This window comes from Cornus florida, unplaced genomic scaffold (assembly GCF_030987335.1).
Source record: "Cornus florida cultivar Cherokee Brave unplaced genomic scaffold, ASM3098733v1 CherokeeBrave_3.0.0_Hap2_Chr10, whole genome shotgun sequence".
In the NCBI taxonomy this organism is placed as follows: domain Eukaryota; kingdom Viridiplantae; phylum Streptophyta; class Magnoliopsida; order Cornales; family Cornaceae; genus Cornus; species Cornus florida.
The window spans coordinates 77,453,515-77,477,477 of record NW_026775580.1 but is presented as its reverse complement, the minus strand read 5'-3'; the positions used below and the strand labels follow the sequence as shown (position 1 = coordinate 77,477,477).

Genomic DNA, 23,963 nt, shown 5'->3' with positions numbered 1-23,963 from the left:
CCCAAATTTAGAAATCTATATAATTTAGTCATATTTTTATCACGAAATGTCCTTATCATCATTGGGCCATAATATAGAAGGGTATTGGTAGTATTAAACAATGGCTTCAAATACCTAGAATATGACAGTTTAACTGTTGCTTAATTTAACGGATATTTTTGGATCTTATGTCCATCTTTTTATATGTCAATTGTCAGATGCTAACCAACCTATTTGAATGGAAACTAAATTCTAAAATTAATCATCAGGCAATAATAATACAAGCACTGCAACACTCTACTTAATTTATATATCATTCTCATTGGGTGGAAATTGAGGGAATTTGGACTGATTTTGAACTCATTATGAATGGGGCGAGCCAATACTGATTTAATAATTCATTATCAATTCACTTATGAGTGATAAAAGAGTAAGGTATTAAATAGAGTAATTAACACACAACCAATCCAATTACTCAATTTTATTTTATTTTAATATAAATTGTCAAATTATTTTAATTGTTGAATATCAAAAAATATATTTCTATTTTTTTTTTTTCCATTATACAACTTATTTTGAGAGTTATCACAAAAAAAAAAAAAAGAGATATTGAATGGCAGAGTTTTCACCAAAAAAAAAAAAAAAAACCGGAGGAGAGAGAAACAACGGAAGAGAGAATAAGAGGAGAGAGAAAATGAGGAAAAGAGAGGTAGAAACACCTACATTTCCAATAATATTATTAATATAATGATTGTTGACTAACAAAAAATAAATAAATAATTGTTTTAACATTAATTTTTTGATTTCAAGTATATAATTTTTTGTTTTTTATGACAGAAAAAGAGAGAAAACAGAAGAGACAGAAAAATAAAAAATAAAAAAATTTGTTTGAGCGGGTTAAGATGGATACCCACTATTAACCTACCATTAACCATTAAATTAAATGGGTAGTCACTTTTTACTCATTATTAATCCACTCACTTAAATTTAAATATCTAAATAATATAATTTTTTTTCCTAATTAATAATATAATATTAATAACCGAATTTAGACGATTTAATAAATTTAGACTTAAATTCACACTCCTGCTCATCTTCAATAACATGTTCTCTATTATTTTTAGGCTACACAAATTGCTAAATGATGCTAGTGAAAAAGTGATGAGACTGTGACCTGAAACATGACCAAGAAAGAGATTTGAATCCATTCAAATGATTCTTTCAATTTTATGATGATTTATGATAAGTACTCCTAATTGGGGATTGTAGGATAGATATGTATATGTGTGTGTGTGTGTATATATATGTTCTTGTTGTATTAATCTTATAATGAAATTTATGTTAAATGTAATTTGTGTGGTTTAAATTGATTAAAAAGTTAGTGGAGTTCCTCTAGGATGGAACTTTTGTCTTGTTAGGGCCGACGGTAATTTTGAGTGATGCTAATGGACCAACCACCACTAGTCAACTTTAAAAAGTGACCATTGTATTAGGACAATTTATGACATTTAATAGGAAAAAAAAAATGGTGCCAAAAAAAAAAAACCAACTATTTAATATGTGCATAAAAATTAATATGTGCAAATTACCCCTCCTATTATATGTTTGACAGTCAATTTTAACCAAAAAAAAAAATTATTTTATAAAAATCCATAAAAACTGAAATCACTGTTTTTTTTTTTTGTTCCTTTTTTTCTTTTTTCCTTTAGGACATACAGAGGTGGAAATTTTTTAAGTAACCATTTTGTACCCACTTTGGAGACTTTTTATATACTAATGTTATTTAATCTAGATAATTTTGGTGTATTAATGTGATCAGAGTGCGCAGTGAAAGCGTAAGACATGATGGTAAGAACGTAAGGTGTGATGGCAGGAGTGTAAGGTGTAATATGTTATTGGAACTCACTTAGAAGTAGATTATATCATATCAGAATATCAGAGAAGTTTTAGGAATCTATAAAGCTTTATAGAATTTTATTAGACATTTCATTTTCTTTAATTTCCTGGAATGTTTTGTATGTCCTAGAAGGTTTCATATTCTTTAATTTCCTGGAATGTTTTGTATGTCCTAGTATAACCTTCTAGGGAGTTAATCTTGTCCCTTCGTTAAGATTGATTTGGCTCTACCCTCGTTGAAGGAGAATTTCTATATATAAGGTCTTGACTATGATTAAAGTAGGTGTGTTTTGGAAGTTGAGTTGATGGATCAGGCTTTTGTTGCGCTGGACCTGGCCAATTTAAGAGGATCTGTTTTGGGATCAGCGCTCCAATCATTTCGACCTAAAAGGGAAAGTTCGAGACAACAGCAGCGGCTGTGAGAGAAGAGAGAGCGCTATAGAAGCTGTATTTGAAAGGGGTCTCTCAATCGATATCGATTGGAAGTCCTAATTTCCAGTTCTAAGATGTCTAGATTTACTAATCAATCGCGTGTTCTTACATTTTGGGATCAGCGCTCCAATCATTTCGACCTAAAAGGGAAAGTTCGAGACAACAGCAGCAGGTGTGAGAGAAGAGAGAGCGCTATAGAAGGTGTATTTGAAAGGGGTGGTCGATTCGATACCTACATGATTTCCATAAATAAATGAGTACCTTGTAAATTTAAATGCAGAAATTTATGGAAAATCGTTACCTGATGAATGTTTGCATTTATGTAGATAAGGGAGCAGAAAGGAGCATTTATTTTGAAAGAGGAAAGGGCTTCAGGTGTATCAACATGTCGTCCTCGTGTTATTATGAGTATTTTTCATACTCAAATAAGCTGTTAAAATTCAGAGTTAGCGTAGGCAATTAGTGACAGTTGTCATTTATTCAAGAATGCTTAATATTTAAGCAATAACATGCCTATAACATAAAACATCAGCATACGTCTCAAGTTATACATAAGAGGGCTTAAAATAATATATATGATGGAACTCTTACCCTCACTATTATTTTCGTTCAAAAAACTTCCATGAAAATTAAACACCTCCTAAACTAAAAGAATACTATCAAGTTACCACATACCCTCGACCCATCCATTTATTAGGTTGTGAAATGACAAAATTAACCTTATAATTTAATATTAAATTAAAAACTAATATTTATTATTGTGAAATTACAAAAATACCCATCTTATATTAAATTAAAAACTAATATTTATTATTGTGAAATTACAAAAATACCCATCTTCTTCTTCCTCTTCACACGCTCTAGAACTTTTACCCCTCTCTAAAGTCAGTCTCTCTCTAGCAATGCAACCAGGCCTCCATTTTTCCTTATCTTTCTCTCTCCCACACTCTCTCACTCCTCTTCTCTGATCTCTTCACATCTTATCGTGGACTCTTGAAACATCATTGTGAAAGCATTAATTGCTTGATCTGATATACCAAATATCATCTCATTCAGAATACAGACCGCTGTGCTAGCTTGGCTCACTAATTGACCTGAACCAATTCTATGATACCAAGACTGCCAGCTTTCCTTATTGTATTCCTTCATCCTGTCAAAATTCTTATCTATAGAATGACAGGAACTGTAGATTGCACTCTGATATGACTAGAGATCCAGATGGTTGAAGGGTGTAGTTTGGGATGTTTTAGATGTCATGGGAGTTTGTCTCAAGGACATTCTTAGACATTGTTTCATTTTGGGGCCAGTCCCTTGTGAGTTCCCTCCTATTAAGGTTGGAAGTGATTTGAGGGTTTCCCTCCTTCGCAATTGTACCTTTATTGACATATTTATAAAATTTTCCCGTCATTTAGGAAAAAGAAAAAAAAAAAGAAAAAAGAGTAAGCCCCATTTTCTGTTATTTACTAATATACTTGTGATTATTCATGAAAAAATAAATGCTTAATAGGCAACAAATAACATTTGGTACAAACGTCTACAATCATGTAAAATATAGCTCGACATCTCTAACAAGTCTGCTACAAAGCATGTCTATCCTAAGGCAATACATTTTGTGGGTCGTTGCACATTACCTTTTTTATATCTTCCCTGCACATTACCCTTTTTATATCTTCCCTCATCGGCATTTTCATTTCAAATATACTGACTTGTACGTTAGCAAATTATTCAGCCTTAGACATGCACTTTGTGGTTTAAATATAAATTTTTTGATTGATTCTACTTTTTGGATCAGGGTCACGTTTCAAGAGCCGTGGACTTTCAGCTATGCAAGGCCAAACTTCTCAAAGGTCCATGTCCTTTTACTGTGAGGAAAAAAGGGGGTTTCATGGATTCCGGTGAAGTACCATATCTGCAGGTATTAGTTTATTCCATACATCTGAATATGGAGAAAAACTTGATTGAGTCTTCTTCTCAAATATTTGTTAATCATCCCATATTCCCTCTATATACAATTGGCTCATTCTATTTTTTCAAACGTTCAGAAAAATCCCATGGAAAAAAAGGCTATAAGAAGAAATCAGATAAGAATTTTGGCAGGGTTGAGCAAAGCTGTGTACTTGTTGTCAGCTCGAGTATTGCACTACTGTTTACTTTTTGTTTTTATCTGCAATCTAGATTAATGTATCTTGTATTGGCAGGTAAACTTAGTTCATTAAAACAAGTAGAACGTTTAGGGTTTACTGCTATAAAAACAAATATTAATGCCGTTAAATATTAACAAAACATTTCAGTGACATGCACTTATGTCAAGTGATTGAAATTAGCGGTGCACAGATGGACTGACTGACCGGAGAATGGAATTAATCTATCTTCACAGTTTGTTTCCGTTCAGTGCTCCATTGAGTTGATCTCGTGCTGCAGTCCAAATTTTAAAGAACCAGTAAGTTTAGTTAGGGTCTGGGTCTGAAAACAGCTCTCTTTTAACAATGTCTTTAATGAAATTTTAATTATCAAAAACAAAAAAAAGGGGAGTGCTCCGAAAGGAAACAAAAGCCGTCCAAGACGACACTGTAACTTTAAGCTATCAAAAAAATCCAAAAGACAATCCACAGAATTACAATTTCCACCCATTGCCCCAAAAGAATAAAGAAGATAGAATATTGTACTTAAGAGACTCCTCTCCCTCAAAGGATAATAAATACATTGTACTCGACATGATAAGTTCTCTCTTCTATTAGCAGCATTTCCTTGATATTTATGTATCATCTAAATACTTGTGTGTTACTATCATAGTGGCTGTGTGGGTTGTGGTTGTGCATGCGTTTGGCCAAAAGGTCCAACATTTGCAACCATTATTGTGGCCCCAAAATGTCACAGGTCCTCCTAAAGCGCTTTATAAGTTGCATTATTTGTGGTAACTTTTATTTTTATTCAGTACATATACACAGAAAATAAAATTTGGAATTATAGTCGTAGAATTAGTTATGGAAAAAGAAATTTTCGTTATCTGATGGTATGGTTGCATGTATGTAGACAAAGGAGCAAAAACGGGCAGCTATTTTGAAAAGGGCGTCAGGCATATCAACGAGTCCTCCTTGTGCTATGGTGAGTATTTCGTATTTGAATAACCTGTTCGAATTTAGAATCAGTGTAAGAAAATTTCTAATCAATTATTTAGTAACATATTTACAATTATTCAAGAAAAAATAAATGCTTATTATGTAACAAATAATGATACAGATTTGGAATAAGCTTCGACTATCAAGTACATGTGTAATGGAAATCAAAATGTTGGATGCTTGTAGCCCAGTATTGCTTCTTTGGAATAAATGTGAAACACGTGTATTGTTTGAAACTGATGCATATGAGACTCTCAAAGTCATTGTTAAAACTTAAACCAAGATCACTCACTTCAAATTTATGTTGTAAATCTTTTGGGGATCAAGTCCACCCTTGTCGCCAAATCCAAAAATAACAAAGTACTGCAAATTTCAGTGCTAATTTGCTTCACTGAAACCCCAGAGATTTTCTAAATTGAAAATACAAGGTTGACCTCAGATCCTTTCTTCTTCTTTTTTGATGAGTAAGACAATTGTATAGAAGCGCAACCTCAGATCCTTTCTTGACCCTCAGATCCTTTCCTTTTTTCTTTTTTTTTTTGATGAGTAAGACAATTGTATAGAAGCGCAACCTCGGATCCTTTTTTCTTTTCTTTTTTTTTGATGAGTAAGACAATTGTATAGAAGCGCAACCTCAGATCCTTTCTTGACCCATCAAGCATCAAGAAGTCAAGGATTGTATCTATCGTGAAGGAATGCATGATTAAAGAACAAGCCCCAGTTTCTGTTCTTACTCTTCTTGTAGGCTCCGTGTCATGCAGAAGATTTTTGGGGGAAATGTGTGAGACTTAACAAATCCAGTGCTTTATAAGTTGTATGGCATAGAGAAAGAAGGGGCATTGTGGCTGTGTGTGTTTGGCCAATAGGTCCAACACTTGTAACAATCATTGTGGCCCTTAAATGTCACACGGCCCCTTAAAGATGATTGCAATTGAAGGAAATGAACCATCCGTCTCACTAGTTATCTACGTGTTCACTGTTTCTCCGTAAATCAGTTGGTAAATTATTCAGTCTTTGACATGTACTTTGTGGTTAAGTATCGGTTTTGTGTCTTAATCTAGTTTTTGGATCAGGGTCGTGTTTCAGGTGCCAGGGACTTTCAGTTGTTAAAGGCCAAACTTCTCAAAGGTCCGGGTCCTTCTACTGTAACCGTAAAGAAAGGAGGGGATATTATGGATTCCGATGAAGTACAATATTTGCAGGTATTAGTTTATTCCTTACATTTGTATAAAATGAGGAAACTATTTTGTTCATCATCCCTTATTTTCTCTGTATACAATGCTCATTCTATATTTTCAAACGTTGAGTTATGTTTTAGCTTTTTGAAAAAACCTATGAAAAAAAGCCTAAAAAAAAAAAAATCAGATACGAATTTTGGCAGGTTTGAGCAAAGCTGTGTACTTTTTGTCAGCTTGAGTATTGCACTATTGATTACTTTTTGTTTTTTCTGTGATGTAGCTTAATGTATCTTGTATTGGTAGCTACACTTAGTTCATTAAAACAAGTAGAACCTTTGGGGTTTACATATATAAAAACAAAAATTAATGCTGTAAAATATTAACAAACGATCTCAATTACATTCACTAAGTCAGGTGGTTGAAATTAGGGGTGCACAAATGGACTGACTAACCTGAGAATGGAATTAATCTGATCTTCATGCTTTGTTTCCATTCGGTGCTCCAATGAGTTTGTCTAGTGCTGCAATTCAAATTTTAAGCAAGAAATGACCCTGACTGAAATAAGGGGGTGCACAAATTTGTAAAATATTAACAAACCATCTCAATTACATTCACTAAGTCAGGTGGTTAAAATTAGGGGTGCACAAATGGACTGACTAACCTGATAATGGAATTAATCTGATCTTCAATATTTGTTTCCATTCGGTGCTCCAATGAGTTGGTATAGTGCTCCAATTCAAATTTTAAAGAACCAATGAGATTAATTAGGTTATGGGTCTGAGGTGAGCTTATCCGCATGCGACCCTGACTGTACAAATGGACCACCACCAACTTATATCCATGCATCGCCCTCTCCTCGTGATTAATTTAATTATTGCAAGTTATAGGCAATGAGGACCTTCTCGAATAATATAGTGACTTAGGATATTGATTAATTATTGCAAGTTTTAGGTAATTGTTGCATAAGGAAATGGTCTTCAAATAAAAAAATCTCTTTTTCATTTTCTGCTTCTAACGTTTACCATGTCAATGTCTAAGTCCTTAGATGGTTAGGATAACAAATACATTGTACTCTTGACAGGATAATTTTACTCTTCTGTTAGCAGCATTTTCTTGATATTTATGTATCATCTAAATACTTGTGTGTGTTACAATAATTGTGGCCCCAAAATGTCACAGGTCCTCCTAAAGCTTTATAAGTCGAATTATTTGTGGTAACATTTATTTTTATTGTGTGCATATATACATAAAAATAATTTTGAATTATATTTGTATAATTGTTTATGGGAAAAATTTACTTAAGCTGACAACAAGTACACAGCTTTGCTCAGCCCTGCCAAAATTCTTATCTGATTTCTTCTTATAGCCTTTTTTTCCTTGGGATTTTTCAAAAATCCTTAACATAACTTAACATTTGAAAAAATAGAATGAGCATTGTATAGAGGAAATAAGGGATGATTAACAAATATATGAGGAGAAAAACTTGGTTGAGCATGGTGCATGGTTCTCCGCACTCATACCAGGGGTGGGACCCACTTTTTTGTGAGTGCGGTTCACCATGCACCGGGCTCAATCAAGTTTTTCTCCATATACAGATGTATGGAATAAACTAATACCTGCAGATATTGTACTTCATCGGAATCCATAAATTCCCCTTTTTTCCTCGCATTTAAAGGACGTGGACCTTTGAGAAGTTTGGCCTTGCATAGCTGAAAGTCCACGGCTCCTGAAACATGACCCTGATCCAAAAAGTAGAATAAATCACAAAATTTATACTTAAACCACAAAGTGCATGTCTAAGGCTGAATACGATGTTTTATATTATATGCATGTTATTGCTTACATATTAAGCATTCTTGAATAATGACAACTGTCACTAAATAATTGGTTACAAGTTTACCTACACTAACTTTAAATTTAACAGGTTATTTGAATATGAAAATACTCACAATAACACGAGGACGACTCGTTGATCCGCTTGAAGCCCTTTTTCAAAATAGCTGACCATTTTTGCTCCCTTGTCTACATAAATGCAAACATGCCATCAGGTAATCTTTTTGTTTTTATCTGTAATATAGATTAACGTATCTTGTATTGGCAGGTAAACTTAGTTCATTAAAACAAGTACAACGTTTAGGGTTTACTGCTATAAAAACAAATATTAATGCTGTAAAATATTAACAAAACATTTCAATGACATGCACTACGTCAGGTGATTGAAATTAGGGGTGCACAGATGGACGGACTAACCTGAGAATGGAACTAATCTATCTTCATGATTTGTTTTATCTTCATGATTTGTTTCCGTTCAGTGCTCCATTGAGTTGATCTAGTGCTGCAATCCAAATTTTAAAGACGGACTAACCTGAGAATGGAATTAATCTATCTTCACGATTTGTTTCCATTCAATGCTCCATTGAGTTGATCTAGTGGTGCAATCCAAATTTTAAAGAACCAATGAGATTAGTTAGGTTCTGGGTCTGAGGTGATCTTATCTGCATGCAATAAATGACCCTGACGGTACCAATGAGATTAGTTAGGTTCTGGGTCTGACGTTATCTTATCTGCATGCAAGAAATTACCCTAACGGTACATATAGACAACTACCAACTTATTATCCATGCATCGCACTCTCCTCCTGATCAATTTAATTTGAATGATTATTTATTGCATAAGGTAATTGCCTTCAAACTTAAGGATTTGATGTTCAATTATGAAGGAAAAAAAGAAACTGATGTTATAAGGAGATTAATCTGCACAATTCTTCTCTTTCTTTCCATAAGTTCCATCTTGGCTTCACATTGTTATACAATTTTAACTTTTATCATTCTGCTTGTTGCTTGTAAGTTCAAGGAGCAAAGGTGCATAGTTCCTCATTGGCAAAACCAGCACCCCACCTCATAGCTCAAGAGGAGGGGATGCTACTTGGTTATGAGGTCATCAAGCTACTAGATTAACTTGAAATAAGTTATAAAACATCCTTTAAAATGAAAACATCTCTCTTTTTCTGCTTCTCACCTTTACCATGTCAATGTCTTTTGTCCTATGATGGTTTAGGAAAATAAATACATTGTACTCCTGACATGATAATCTCCCTCTTCTGTTAGCAGCATGTTCTTCATATTTATGTATCATCTAAATACTTGTGTGTTACAATCATAGTGGCTGTGTGGGTTGTGGCTCTGTGTGTGTTTGGACAATAGGTCCAGCATTTTTTTTTTTAAAGTAGACATATATTAGAGAGCGTTCAAAAGGGGAACGCATCCCAAGAGCTATACAAGGGCTGAAGCCAAGGAATCATCGTGGCCCTAAAATGTCACATGTCCACTTAAAGCTGATGATTGCAATCGAGGGAAATGTACCATCCGTCTCACTAGTTATCTACGTGTTCACTGTTTCTCAGTAAATCAGTTGGTAAAGAACCAATGAGATTAATTAGGTCCTGGGTCTGAGGTGAGCTTATCCGCATGCAAGAAATGACCTTGACTGTACAAATGGACAACCACCAACTTATTATCCATGCATCGTCCTCTCCTCGTGATTAATTTAATTATTGCAAGTTATAGGCAATGAGGATCTTCTCGAATAATATAGTGACTTAAAATATTGATTTATTGTTGCATTAGGTAATGGTCTTCAAATGAAACCATCTCTTTTTCATTTTCTGCTTCTAACGTTTACCATGTCAATGTCTAAGTCCTATGATGGTTAGGATAATAAATACATTGTACTCTTGACAGGATAATTTTACTCTTCTATTAGCAGCATGTTTTATGTATCATCTAAATACTTGCGTGTGTTACAATTATTGTGGCCCCAAAATGTCACAGGTCCTCCTAAAGCTTTATAAGCTGAATTATTTATGGTAACATTTATTTTTATTCTGTGTATATATACATAAAAATAATTTGGAATTATATTCGTATAATTATTTATGGGAAAAAATTTCGTTACCTGATGGCATGCTTGCATTTGTTTGATAAGTAAAGGCATGTTTGCATTTATGTAGACAAGGGAGCAAAAACGGTCAGCTACTTTGAAAAGGGCTTCAGGCGGATCAACGAGTCGTCGTGTTATTGTAAGTATTTACGTATTTGAATAACCTGTTCAAATTCAGAATCAGTGTAGGTAAATTTGTAATCAATCATTTAGTAACATATTTAAAATTATTCAAGAAAAAAACAAATGGACTATCATGGACTAACAATTAGTGATACAAATTTGGGATAAACATGGACTATCAAGTACATGTGTAATGGAAATCAAAAAGTCGGATGCTTGTAGCCCAGTATCGCTTCTTTGGAATAAATGTGAAACGAGTGTATTGTTTGAATATGATGCATATGAGACTCTCAAGTCATTGTTCAACAATCAAATTGGAATGACCACTCTTTGCGGCTCAAGTCTACCCTTGTCGCCTAGTCCAAAAATAAAATGTATTGCAAATTTCAATTCTAATCTGTTTCTCTGAAACCTCCGAGGTTTGTAAATTGAAAATTCAAGGTCGACCTCAGATCCTTTCTTGACCCATCAAGTATCAAGAAGTGAAGGATTGTATCCATCGTGATGGTAGGGAGAATTATAGAAGGGAAGGGGGGAGGGGGAGGTTGGATTAAAAATTTGCATTCATCAAATTTAAAAGTTTGAGTAGGCCATTGTTGCTCAATCGCTTTTAAAGTCAACTTTTGGAAAAGAATATAGATCTAGTTGACGGAAAATGATTTGTTGTTGAACTTATTACTTAATCCAAAACTAGATTACAGCTACTCGACATTCTAATTTCAACACAATTTAATAGTCTAACACACAGTTGATTCATTATCGTGGCTAATGCATATTGTTAATTTTGCTGGTAAATTGTTGAGTAAGTTGTTTTCACTTTTCCAGACTGTCAAAAGACACGTCTTATTCCCTATGTGCAACTATAAATTGTCTTTTTCACATTTCAATTTTTTAAAAAAGATAATATTTCTTCAATATTCATTTATTGAATAATTTTCTTTGGATTCACAGGTTGCTGGGAGGCCCAGCCCTCAAATTTTCATTACAACAGGTACAGACACTAAAATATTTTATAATAATAATTGCTTTATCAAAATTTCAATCATTTTAACCTAGGTGTTGATGTGTTTTAGACGTCAAAATTTGTTTAGGTAAATGAACATACTGTTGCACAGGAAGGATCCTGATTTCATGCGAATTCATTTCTCTTCGGCTTTATCTAGAACGTTCCGTGTATGTATTCAAGGATTGAATGGTTTTTATATTGTGCTGCTGGCTAGTAGCTCTTAACCTAATATGTGTACTAGATCTTTTGAATTTGCTGATTGGGGCAGTCAATTCGGTAATTTTGAAATCTCTTTTTCCTGGATACTCTGACTTGAAACATGTTTCTGAATTGAATTATATACTGAATTATATACATGTTTCTAAATATTTTTTTATTGTTTTCCATAAAAGCTTAACCAAACGCGTTTTTAAAGCTTTTATTCTTCTACTCAAACACCTTTTATTCTTTCATTCGATGAACAAAACACCTTTTATACTTCTACTCAAACACTCCATTCCAGTCCACTTCAATATATTTTACAGTAACATTTTTAGTTAATAGGAGTATAATTTTTTCATTAAAAAATTTAGTAAACACATAAACCTAACCCTAGCCCTAAGGTAGCCACTATAGATTAAAGAAACCCCAGTAAACCACCCAAAATGTCTAACCAGAAAACCAAGAAAAAATACATTAAGAGGAATTTTTCTTCAAAAATAAAAAACTAAGAAGAAATAATGGGCTCTTCAATTGTTATTTAAAAAAAAAAAAAAACTCAAAGGATATTTTCTTCTAAGAAGAAATAATGGGCTTGTTGAATTGCTAAAACACATCAAAGATTTAGAAATCAGAATTCCAAAATTAGTAATTTTTAGATTCTAGAAAGAAACATTTTTTTTAGGGAAACACAAAGATAGAGAGTAGAGCGAAGTATTGAGAAATCGGAGTTCAACAACCATGCACAAAAAATAATAAAAAATAAAAACATACCTTAATTCGATGGGAGAGAGCAGGAAAGAGAGAGACAGGAGAGTAGATCTGAAGTGAAAGTGAACAAAAAAAAAAAAAAATGCTTCAATTGGAGGTTGGGGATTGGGGGTGGGGGAAGAAAGAGAAAAGTCAGAACGTAGAAGACAGAGAGGAGCGGCGGTGTGGTTGTCAAGGGGTGGGAGAGGATAAGCGGTGCATAACGGGTTGTTTTTACCTAAGAATCCCAAGCCCGGCCTTTGGGCTTTTAGATGGCAGGCTACGGGTTTAGAATGGGCCAGTTTGGAACGGGTTGTTTTTACTAAATACTTTTTTATTGTTTTCCATAAAAGCTTAAACCAAACACGCGTTTTTACGCGTTTGGTTAAGCTTTTATTCTTCTACTCAAACAGTCAAAACAACTTTTATTCTTTTATCCGATGAACAAAACGCCTTTCATACTTCTACTCAAACACTCCATTCCAGTCCACTTCAATATAACACCGCCGCCTACACCACCACAACACCACGACCACCAACCACCACTTTCTATATACTTTCACTCTCATCTGCAACACCCAAACAAATCACCATTAGAAAAACCTTAATCTTTGCCGCCGCCACGGTCAACGCGGTACCATCAAAACACCACCATAAAATTCAAGTTATATACTTTCACTAAAGGTTATGTAAGAGATTGTTCTGTCTTCGACAGATCAGTTAGGGCTAGAGCCGAGACGATTCAAAAGCAATCAATGGGAGCCGAGACGGTTCGACAGATCGCTGCAAATTGGATTTTATGCCGCCGAGTTCGCTACAGCTAGTTCCCCAACTTTTTTATGGAGGAGGAGAAGAATATCGATGTGGCAACAGTGATTTGCAGCGATTGTTGTGTCATGATCGATGTGGCAACAACATTGATCCAACTTCTGGGTTGGTGTACATATATATATATATATATATATTTTTTTTTTTTTTTTTTTTTTTTTTGAGAAATTAAAGATCAGGAAATGTGTTGGTTTGATTTTTAGGACAACAAAAACGAGGACTTCCACAATCTGCATGAGACTCCGGCCGAACCTCGACCCGCAAGCAGGGCCGGCCCTGAGTCCCTGACCCAAGGCGGTCGCCTAGGGCCTTAGAATTTAAGGGGCCTCAAATTTTATAGGCCCATGAATGATGGGCCACCAAAAACAAAAAATAAAATAAAAAATTATAACCAAATTCAAATTATGTAAAGGGCCTCAAAAAAACAGTTCGCACTTTTATAATTTTTTTTTTTTTTTGTGCATGTGTAAAACTTGGGCCTCATATTTAAAATTCATCTAATGCCTCTCAAAAAAATTTCAATTTGAAGCCCGGCCCTGCCCACCAGCATCGTCACCGGCGACAAAACCAGTGAGCTAGAAGACCCAAGTGCGGTAAAGCTTAAGCATAGCTCGAAGCTAGCAACCACGCGCGAGGTCCACGACCCAATTCAGTCCGGTGGCTTTCAGGGCCGACAAGCTTCAGTTTTAGCTCCGGTGATCTGCTTAGACCAAATTGCAATGATCAAACCGCAAAAGGCATTTAGAGACCTCACCTTGTCCAGAGTTGCATTCGATGTGACGCCAACTACAACAGTTAGCTCCATTTAAGAAGAACATAACTGAGCTGAGCAGAATCTTCAACATTGTCAAGATTGGCAAGACCACGTAACTTTGGTGAGTTCAAGAGACGAACAATTCTGAAGACGGCTTCTTTCATCGCACTAGGTGCATGAAGTGACACTAATGAGGGAAAAATATCTTTAGATGTGTGTGTATATATATATATTATACAGGAAGATATAAAGGGGGAGGAATATATTTGGGTTAATTGCTGTGACACCTGTTTACAGTTCCAGTTTATTGTTCTCATATTAAACCTTACCCAATTTTGCTCTCACACCCACTTTTTAAAGAATGAAAAATGTGAGTTTTTTATTATACCCTGACTTTATTTAATCATGAAAAATATATTGCAGAAAACAAAATGTGAAATGACAATATTACCACCTGTACTCTACTGTTGTGAAACTTCCCCATCCTCTAAAATGGTTCCCAAGGCCGAGAGAAGAAGACAGCTGCCAAAGGAGGCCACGTCCTAATAGAAGAAGAAAATGTCAGAGAAGAGTGGAGGACCAGAGACCGTGGGGATTTCTCAATGAGTTTCAGAACGGCGAGCATGGGGATTTCTCGATGTCCGGTGAAGTGAAGTACCAGAGATTGATTGGGTGTGAGGACCAGAGAGTTGGCAGTGGCGACAAGGATGGCAGGGTTTGATGACTATTCTGGTGATGGGTTGGTTGACAGAGGCCAACCACATGTTGTTGCCGACGATGATGATGACGGTGAAGTGATCGGATTTAGCAAGAAGAAACCCGGCCAAACCCGGACCCATCCATCGTATAACGGCGTGCCCATACCTCACAAGATCTACAACGTCGTCGAACACCAGTAGCCGCTGCTACAACCGATTTAGGGCCTCTCTAAGCATAAATCCAGTCATCGTCCCATCAAATTATAATTAACAAATGAAATTCATGATTTGACTAATTTTGCTGCTGTTGTTGGTACTGTAATGAGTTGGAATTAGAATTAACAAATGTAATTCATGAAGTGAGTAATCAATTGTGCTAAATTAGGTGAGAAACGTATGTGAATTCTAACTTGATCTGTATTAATTTTTACAATAAAATCGTTCGGTGCTCTTTTATGATATTTTAGTCCTTGCTACTTGGGGACCGATTAGTGTTCTTCAAAACTATTTTTTTTTTTTGTTTTCCTTCCGCTTTTGAATTTGTAATTTTGCTTTCATTTTGTTGGAATTAGGTAAGGATAGCAGTTGACGTAAGTACCTTCCACTTTTTGAGCAAAATCCTCAATCCTCGTGCATCAAATACAGATTCTCGTTGTCATCGGTGGCGCGTACAATTGCTGGAGACAAATGATAGAGATGGATCTTGAACAAAATAGTGGATGTGGCGACCGTAGAAGTCGTGAATCGTGATCATCGGTCATCCCCATGGTCGTGATCTCCTCTTTCAGCCCTTTCCTCTCTCTATTCCTTCTCTTTGAGCAAACCATCAAAAGATTAGAAAGAGAGTATGAAAAAAATGAAATCTTCTAATTCATTTGTTTAGGCTTGTTTGGATGCAAGGAGAGAAAATAAATGAGAATTATAAGAGAAAATAAATGAGAGAAAATTATAGTTATAATTTATATTTATGTTTGGGTAGATAGGAGAGAAAAGAAAGAAATTGACAATATTATTGTTTATATGACACAAAGAAGAGGCAAGAAAGAAAAGGATAATAATAAAATTATCATCTTACCCTTTTTCTTACAATATTGGTGGAAGTAATAACAGTTTACTTTAGTAAATCTTGTTTGCTTTAACGTTGTGAAAGGAAACTTATTTTAAGTACTGGTCAATGTTCTCTCTCTCCCTGAACTTGACTTTCATCGCATATCTATAGCCATATACATAATTAGTGCTTAAATTGGATTATTTTCAAGATTGCAAATCTCAGCCAGCTTCAAAACCCAGAAATCCCTAGCATGCTCATTGGACTGGAGAGCCAGATCATTTACATAGATAGCAGCCATTCATATACATACATAAATACATACAAATGCCCAAAAATGCTGAACAGATAAACATGAATCATAGGGCCGAATTCATAAACAAAGCTAATTCACTCTTATTAAAAAAATGTATTGTTACACTTGACCTGGAAAAATTAGCATCATCTGGATGTTAGATATTCATAACATACTGAAATTGTTGAATTACATACAGAACATAGCCACCTAACCTCCAAGACACCAACTCTCGAAGCAACAACATCGCCCAACCTGCCCATTCATCCTAGAAGCTTCCATTCATAACTAATTGAGTGATCTTCGGACAAGGCAGTCTAGTGATAATCTCGTTCTTCAGCCCAGTGCAATAGCAGTACAAACTATAAGCCCATAAGATGGGCTCTTCAAACTCGGTCATTGAATGGAAATGACTATAAATACTTGACCATGCCACGACCCTCGACACTGAGTTTTGTAGCTTGAAGTTGCTTCTTCTTTGGTGCTTTCAACTGTTGCAATTTCTTGTTCATCTGCCAATAACATGAAATCAAACCTTCGTATCTACAACTTGTCTCGGATAAGGAAAAACTAAAACAAGAACACATCTTCAAGAATAGCACACCATACAGGTAACTTGGAAAAATTAGAACACATGATCCAATAAAACAGACTACAGGGAACATTGAAGAAAATTAGAACACAATCTCCCAAAACATACACACCACAGCCTAGGAGGCCAAAAAAGAATAAACATGCCATTGTGGTTTAGTCTTTAAAAGAATTTATCTCCAATTGGATCAGAACATCTTCACTGTTATGAAAAAATGCAGGACAAATATCCGAGCATAGCTTGGTTGAACTAAGCTTACAAGCAAAAGCATGATCCAATACCATCTTAGAAATCCTATAGCACATTCACAACAAAAAAAATTTAATAAACAATTCAGTATATTATTTTTATTCAGTTACTATAAAGATGTAAAATGAATCATTTTTATAGAAGAAAGGGTTTGTATGAAGAAAAAAGAAAAAAGAAAAAAAAGTCCAAACAGATATTCTTATTCACTTGGGTCCGACAGCACCCAATTGATGATCCAAAAATCAATTAATATCTCTCAGTCTCTCTCTTTCTAGAGAGTACTGCTACTTTTTGTATTAGTGAATTCTTGAGCTTCACTTTCCAGAAATAAAAAAATAAAAAAAAAGTAAAGAAAGAGAAAAAAAAGATATTATTGAGCTCGTCTCTCACTCAAGATCAGGATCCTAACTTGTTCTTAGCCTCATTGCCTCCCACCTTTTTTTCATCTTATCTTTTAGGGTTTCTTCTTTAATTTCTTTTTGTTTCACAATGTTAAGTTGGTTCTCTTTGCTACCTAAGCTTCATCTTTACCCTTTTTGAGTCCTCTGCATTCACACCCATCTCAACAACTTCAATAACCCCAATTATCAATTTTTATTTATTTCTTTGTTTTTGTTTTTTTTTTTTTGGTGCTTTGTGTAGTATATATCTACAACTAAAATCTTGTGTTAACCAGTAGGCTGTATAAAAATAAAAATAAAAATTCAATGTGCTCAAATCATTTAATATTGATGACAAATTCAATGTGCTCAAATCAACCCATTTTTTTTTGATAAGTTGTGCTCAAATCAACCCATATGATGGTAATCTTTAATGAACCCATTTTAGCTCATCTGATAAAAGCACACAACCACCACATACTACTGTATCACGGCGAGCAAAGAAGAGCGAGAGCGCTAAAGACTTTAATAGAGATAGGAACTTAATCCACTAATTAACTGAAATCCAAAAATTGATTAAGACAGCAAATTCATATTAACCAATTTCTTCAAATTTTCAAACTAAAATTTCCATTCACTAGCTTCAATTCAAAATGCCAAATTGAATATGAGAAACACCAAATAATTACTAATTAATTTACTTATAAAGAACAGAGAAAAAAAAAATGAAAACAAGTGAGTACCTTATATTTGCAAAAGAGAAGTCTTCCAACTGAAATCTAAAAGTGGCGAGCTGCTCTTTCACATGATCAATTCGTATATTGATTCTGAAATCAGAAAAATAAGAATCAAAATTGATGAAGTCAGATTCATGCGTTGGCGCCAAGCCCTTATGCCGAGGTTCCCCTATCTCGGCAACTCAATCTAAGCCGGGGATGGATAGAAACAGAGACGACGAGCGGAGCGAACGATCAAAGTGATCAACAAAGGATCGACCAAATGTACAAACCCAAAGACACGCATATATATACTTATATAAATAGAGAGAAATAGATTGGAAACAAACCTAGCAGCAACGGCAGTCTGCAAATCGCCTAGCACACCTTCGCGTCTCCAATGGAGGATTCCAGACCTAGGGTTAGCGTTTCTTCTTTGAGCCGTGTTAAAGAGCCGAAGCCGGAGACGCGAGAGAAGAGGAGATGGAGACGCTGCTGCGCCCTAATTTTGTGTATAGAATTTGGAAGGCTAATTTTGTCTTTTGATTGCTTTCTATTCCTTTCCCCTCAAATCTTCTCAATTTCGAGGAGTTTTGATTTTATTTTTTTCGAAGAAAAGTCTATCCCTCCAAATTCTTTCAAATCATTTAATTTCTCTTTTATTCCTTCCATCCAAACACACTTAATATTATCATTCCTTTTTTTTTCTTTTCAAATCCCTCTAAATCTCTGAATCCAAACGAGATCTTACTGATTTTCTAAAAAGCTTCTTTCTGGGAGAGGATTTTGAGAGAAACCCAGTTGTTTACTGGTCATTATTTTGCTTCTTTCAGTCCCAAAGCCTCTGTTTACGGCATTGCATTGTTGATAAAGGGAAAACACATTGGTTTATTGGACTTTTCCTTCATTTTCCTTCAGTTTCTCTCCTTTTAACTCCTGGGTTCATCTGATTTTTTTCTTTTTCTTTCAATCCAATGAGTCTTCAACACATCAAGAACTTGAAGATTCCAAGCTCAAAGACTAGTTTAGTCCTCTTTTAATCATGCACTCTCCGGTATTGATCTGTGAGAATGGACCGGTGATGAATCCGCCATAAGAGCAGTGCATAAGAAATAGAGGAAACGATTTTTAAGAATAATAATGTATTTGAAATAATTGAGGGTAATTTAGGTATTTAATTTTATCATTTTAAAAAGAGGGATGTGAAAGCTAATTAAATCAAACCTCACAGGAGTGCATTAGCAACTTTTGCTCAGGTTTAATATGAAAGCAATAAATTAAAATCTCAGGGAGTGTGAGAGTACTTAACCCATATATTATATAGGAACATATAAAGGGGGAGAAATATATTTGTGTATAAAAAATGGGACAATACTTGGGTCCAACCCAAGTTGTTCAAAAATATAAATAAGATTAAGTTGGGTATTACCCAACTATTCGGGTCTGACCCGTTGCTCTAACATATGTAAAGGGACCAAAATAACCCTATTTTCTCCCTCTTCATTCTTTAGCTAATCTGCGCCTTCTTCTTCCTCCTCTGATCTGTAGCCGCAACTATGCTCAAAAGCCTAATCTTCATATATAGAGACACACAAACACACAGTTGTACGCACACAGGCAGGCATATAAAGAACCAAGAGGAAAGAAAAAGAACCCATAATTTGTTCATACCCTGATTTTCTCTCAATTGAATTCAGAAACTCTATTTTTTTAATTCAGGCTTTGTTCCATTATCTACAACATCAACAATTCCATCAAACACACTGAAGCCAATTTCGCATCCAAACACAATCAACACTAATTACCACTACTGCTCACCCACCAAGCACAACCCCGTCACCAATTATAAACAAGAACAAATTAATCCAAGATCGTACCAAATTAGCATTCCCGTTCGCCCAAATCAGAGCTTACCTTCGCCCAAATTAGAGCTCATCTGCCAATTATAAACCCAAACACAACCATATCACTAATTACCGCCAATAACTCCCTCGTTGAAGGGATACCCATCATCGCCATTGGCCGGTGACATCAACGGCTTTGATACGATTTTCGGTATACTCGACAAAAAACTCTACCGACTCACTTTCCACAGGATTGAAAAAGCCCCCATCTCGGATAGAGGACATGTAGACCACGAGATCGTCGTCGCCAACACTCGAAGCGATGAACCCAAAGCCAGTCACATGATTGAATCATGAGGGGATGAATCGGGATAATTTTGAATTCATCCCTCTCCCTTACTGTTTTTCCCTCTCCTTCACCTTGCTTAGCCAATAGCCCTGGAGGGGTTTCCTCCACAACACACTCAATTTCATTGATTTAGACGAGCCACCAGTAGAGAGAAAATGAAGAGGGAGAAAGAGAATATAGGGTCATTTTGGTCCATTTAAAAATGTTAGAGCAACGGGTCAAATCCAAATAATTGGGTAATACCCAACTTAATTTTATTTTTATTTTTGGGCACGTGTCGTATATTCATTAGTCCACGTAGCCAGGTTGGATGAACTTCATCCAACCTGGGTTAGACCCAAGTATTGTCCTTAAAAATGAAGATTGGTTATATATAGAGCCAAAGATAACAGTTGGAAGGGATGGGATTGACGATAATAAATTCATTCTAGTATATATATGTTGTATGCTGCCAAATATGATCACCAGAGGGCAATTTGGATTTTTTATTTTTTTTACATAGTTAAAGAGTGTCTATGACCAACATTGACCATAAAGGGAGATGGAAACTGACGTGTTTAGAAAAAAGTAGGGGTGTGATTGAATTTTTTCAAATGTGAGGGTCTATTTACCTAAGTCACACAATCATTTTCAACATGTGTCGCTCTCATGTTTCGAATACGCTCCCGCTCTCACGCTCCGCGCATTTTTTCTCTCAAATTCTCACTACTTATAACTTAATTCTGTCGCTCTTAAATTCGCTTTCGCTCCTGCTCCCGCTTTATGTGACTTAACTCCTTACATTATTGACAAACTACAAGTAGTCTAAATAAATTAAACCCTAGCCTATTATATATTTGTATAATGATTTGTGATGAAAATACTTTCAAACATGTATTAAATTTAATATGGTACTCCTTCCGTCCCAAAATAAGTGTCATACTTTTTTTATTATTATTATTATCTGTCTCAAAATAATAGTTCACTTTCTTTTTTCAAACAATATATTTCATATCTTTCCATATATGTCCTTTAAGTTTAAAATTTCCAACTTGAATATTCAAAACTTAAAAAGGTAAGTTAGTAATTTCAGACAGACAATGCATGTCTCACATGTCCCCTTAAAAATTACTATTCCCCATGAGTGACACTTAAATTGGGACGAAGGGAGTAGAACTTTTTCATTCTCAAGAGGAAGGGGAGGGAATCTAAGTCGTATAATTCTTCTCAACGGGTATCGTTCTTACGCTTCGAGCGCGTTCCCGCTCTTACGTTCTCCGCGCGCTCTGACTCAAATTCTCACTATTTATTACTTAATTATGCCGCTCTCATGCTCACGCTCTCAAATTCGCTCTCGCTCCCGCTCGCGTTTTGTGTAACTTAGAGAGGGATTCGATGTATGTGTGAGTTGTAAGGTGTGTTTTTTGTCATGAAAAAAAAAAAAATTTGATTATAAATTTAATATTGTATGTAATTTTAATTACTATATTTCTTTTTGGGTAAGTATATTTAACTATTTACGTAATATATTTTTAGTCTAACAAACCTAAATTTGAATATATTAATGCCCGTATATATTCAAACACTCGATATATATATATTTATAGGGATTTTTACCAATACATGGGCTTAAAGCCCAAATACTACAATATAATGATGTCAAAGTCTTGAACCAACAAGAAAATGGGAGGACCACACAAACTATTTCTTGATAATGGAAGGGCCACACAAACTATTTCTCTAAAATAAACTCATTTTCTATTTTGGACCACATAACAAACTATATTGTTATAATGACCCAAAACAATATGCTATTATAACATAAAAGCTTTAAAACATGAAATAAATATACGGAAAGATCCTTGAAAAACTATTTAATATTTTTCTAACTTTTTAAATTTTTTACAATAAATTAAAATTTCACAGTAGATTAATATGGACTTATTGACTTCTTTAAACTAAAGATCTTATATATAAATTTCATTTAACGAAATAATATGGTTCTGATACCAAAATTAAATTCAATCGAACCAGATTGAAGCATGCAATAACATAGAGATAAAATTAACAATTAAATCACATAAATGACTGCCGAACCTGATAACGCTATGACAACGCCTTGTAAAAACATCTGAACACCAGCAAGAACGGGCCAACAAGCTAACAGTTCGAGTCAATTCACAGAAGAAATTGCTAAATTAAAACTAAGGCTGCTTGTGTATTGGTTGGATTCAAGAAAATTCTAGGATCTACAGTGTCTAACTAAATAAAATCTATATATTTGATCTTTTTGTCGACTAAAGTCTTTTGCTCGAAAATACTGAAAATATTAAATAAGGAAAAGGAATTTTTGAATAAGAACAAATTTGATGATTTATTTCATGGGAAATATATACATAAATACATATTGTTTATACATGGATACACTCTCACACAATATTTTACAAAAGGAAACACAATGAAATAAATCACAAAAGAAAGCACACTAGGAAACTATAGTTGAAGGTTGTAATGCTTAATGGAAGCTAAAACTTAATGGCTCTAAACTCGATATTGCTAAGACTCGATGATCTTCTCTTAGGCTGAAAGCCTCCTTTTATAGAGTGATCTGAGAGATGGATCAACACTTGAGATTGCAGATGCTGCATAGATAGCTGAGATGTAAGATGCTTTGGAGATAAAGTTCTTTGAATTATTGTGGGGCACCTTTATTTTTAAATTGTTGTATTTTAGAAATTTGTGGCTTCAAAATCTGTTTTCGGTAGATTCTTATCTTCAAAAGTGAATTATTCTGTGGACTTTTTGACTCGAAGCGCTCTCTGGATTCTTCTGGCGAAATCATTACACTTCTAGCATATTAAATAGATTTCTCTCTTCAGTGTTGTCTAGTGAGCAGTTGTTTCCATCTGACGGATTATCTAACTGAACATGCAGTCCTCTAACGCATTATTCTTCTTTATCCATTATAGCAGCAACTTCTGGTGAGATTTCAACTTCTGGGGGAGATCTGATGACATATGGAATTCTGGTTTTGATAAAAATCTCCATATTAATATTATGATCTAAAAATCTGAAACCATGGTTAAAACTTGGGTTAAGGTGTCAATAGGCTTTGTAGTACATTAAATGGTCATATGTGGCTTCTTTGATATGTACACGAAAATCAATTACAAAAGAGGTATGTTGCAACTAGTTTTGGACTTTAACTGGTTCTGAATTAATGTAAATCCTATGTTGTCTGAGAATTTCAACTCCATCTTTTACCCATTATGGGGGAGTGCTATGGATTTGAAGGAGAATTGGACTTTCTGGCATGTAGTTTTGGATATCAACCATTCTTTGAATCCATCATACTTTGCTTCTTTAAGGATTAATTTTTTTATGTCTTCAGGAAAGAACTCGACTTGTTGTCTAAGGATTTATCTGTAAATCGGAGATAAGATGGGTAGTAGATTGGCATATTTTGTTTGTACCTGTATAAATTGAACTTTCTGAAGATTTTCATCTTCATTAGTCCTTTATTCAGAAAAAGGTTAATTTAGCTGTGGGATTTGCTATTGCATTTTGATAGGCTAAATTTAACTTTTTAAAATGAGATATGAGAATCTGGT

General features: G+C 34.7%; 2 long non-coding RNA genes across 7 annotated transcripts; both read right to left on the bottom strand.

Annotated features, from left to right (window-relative positions):
- Positions 1–4,849: 4,849 nt before the first annotated feature.
- Positions 4,850–12,895, bottom strand: LOC132276994 (uncharacterized). 6 transcript variants are annotated; one of them, XR_009470973.1, is made up of 7 exons: positions 12,645–12,895; positions 10,559–10,707; positions 8,855–9,118; positions 8,448–8,626; positions 8,221–8,343; positions 7,057–7,124; positions 4,850–5,436 (listed from the first exon to the last, which is right to left on the bottom strand). It is a non-coding gene; the product is annotated as an uncharacterized LOC132276994 (long non-coding RNA). The 6 variants fall into 6 exon arrangements; XR_009470968.1 differs by having other exon boundaries at positions 8,554–8,626; positions 12,645–12,883; XR_009470969.1 differs by having other exon boundaries at positions 8,554–8,626; positions 8,855–9,030; positions 12,645–12,877.
- Positions 12,896–16,320: 3,425 nt separating this feature from the next.
- LOC132279146 (uncharacterized) lies at positions 16,321–18,818 on the bottom strand. Its single transcript, XR_009471223.1, has 3 exons — positions 18,531–18,818; positions 18,208–18,291; positions 16,321–16,755 (listed from the first exon to the last, which is right to left on the bottom strand). It is a non-coding gene; the product is annotated as an uncharacterized LOC132279146 (long non-coding RNA).
- Between the last annotated feature and the right edge of the window lie 5,145 nt (positions 18,819–23,963).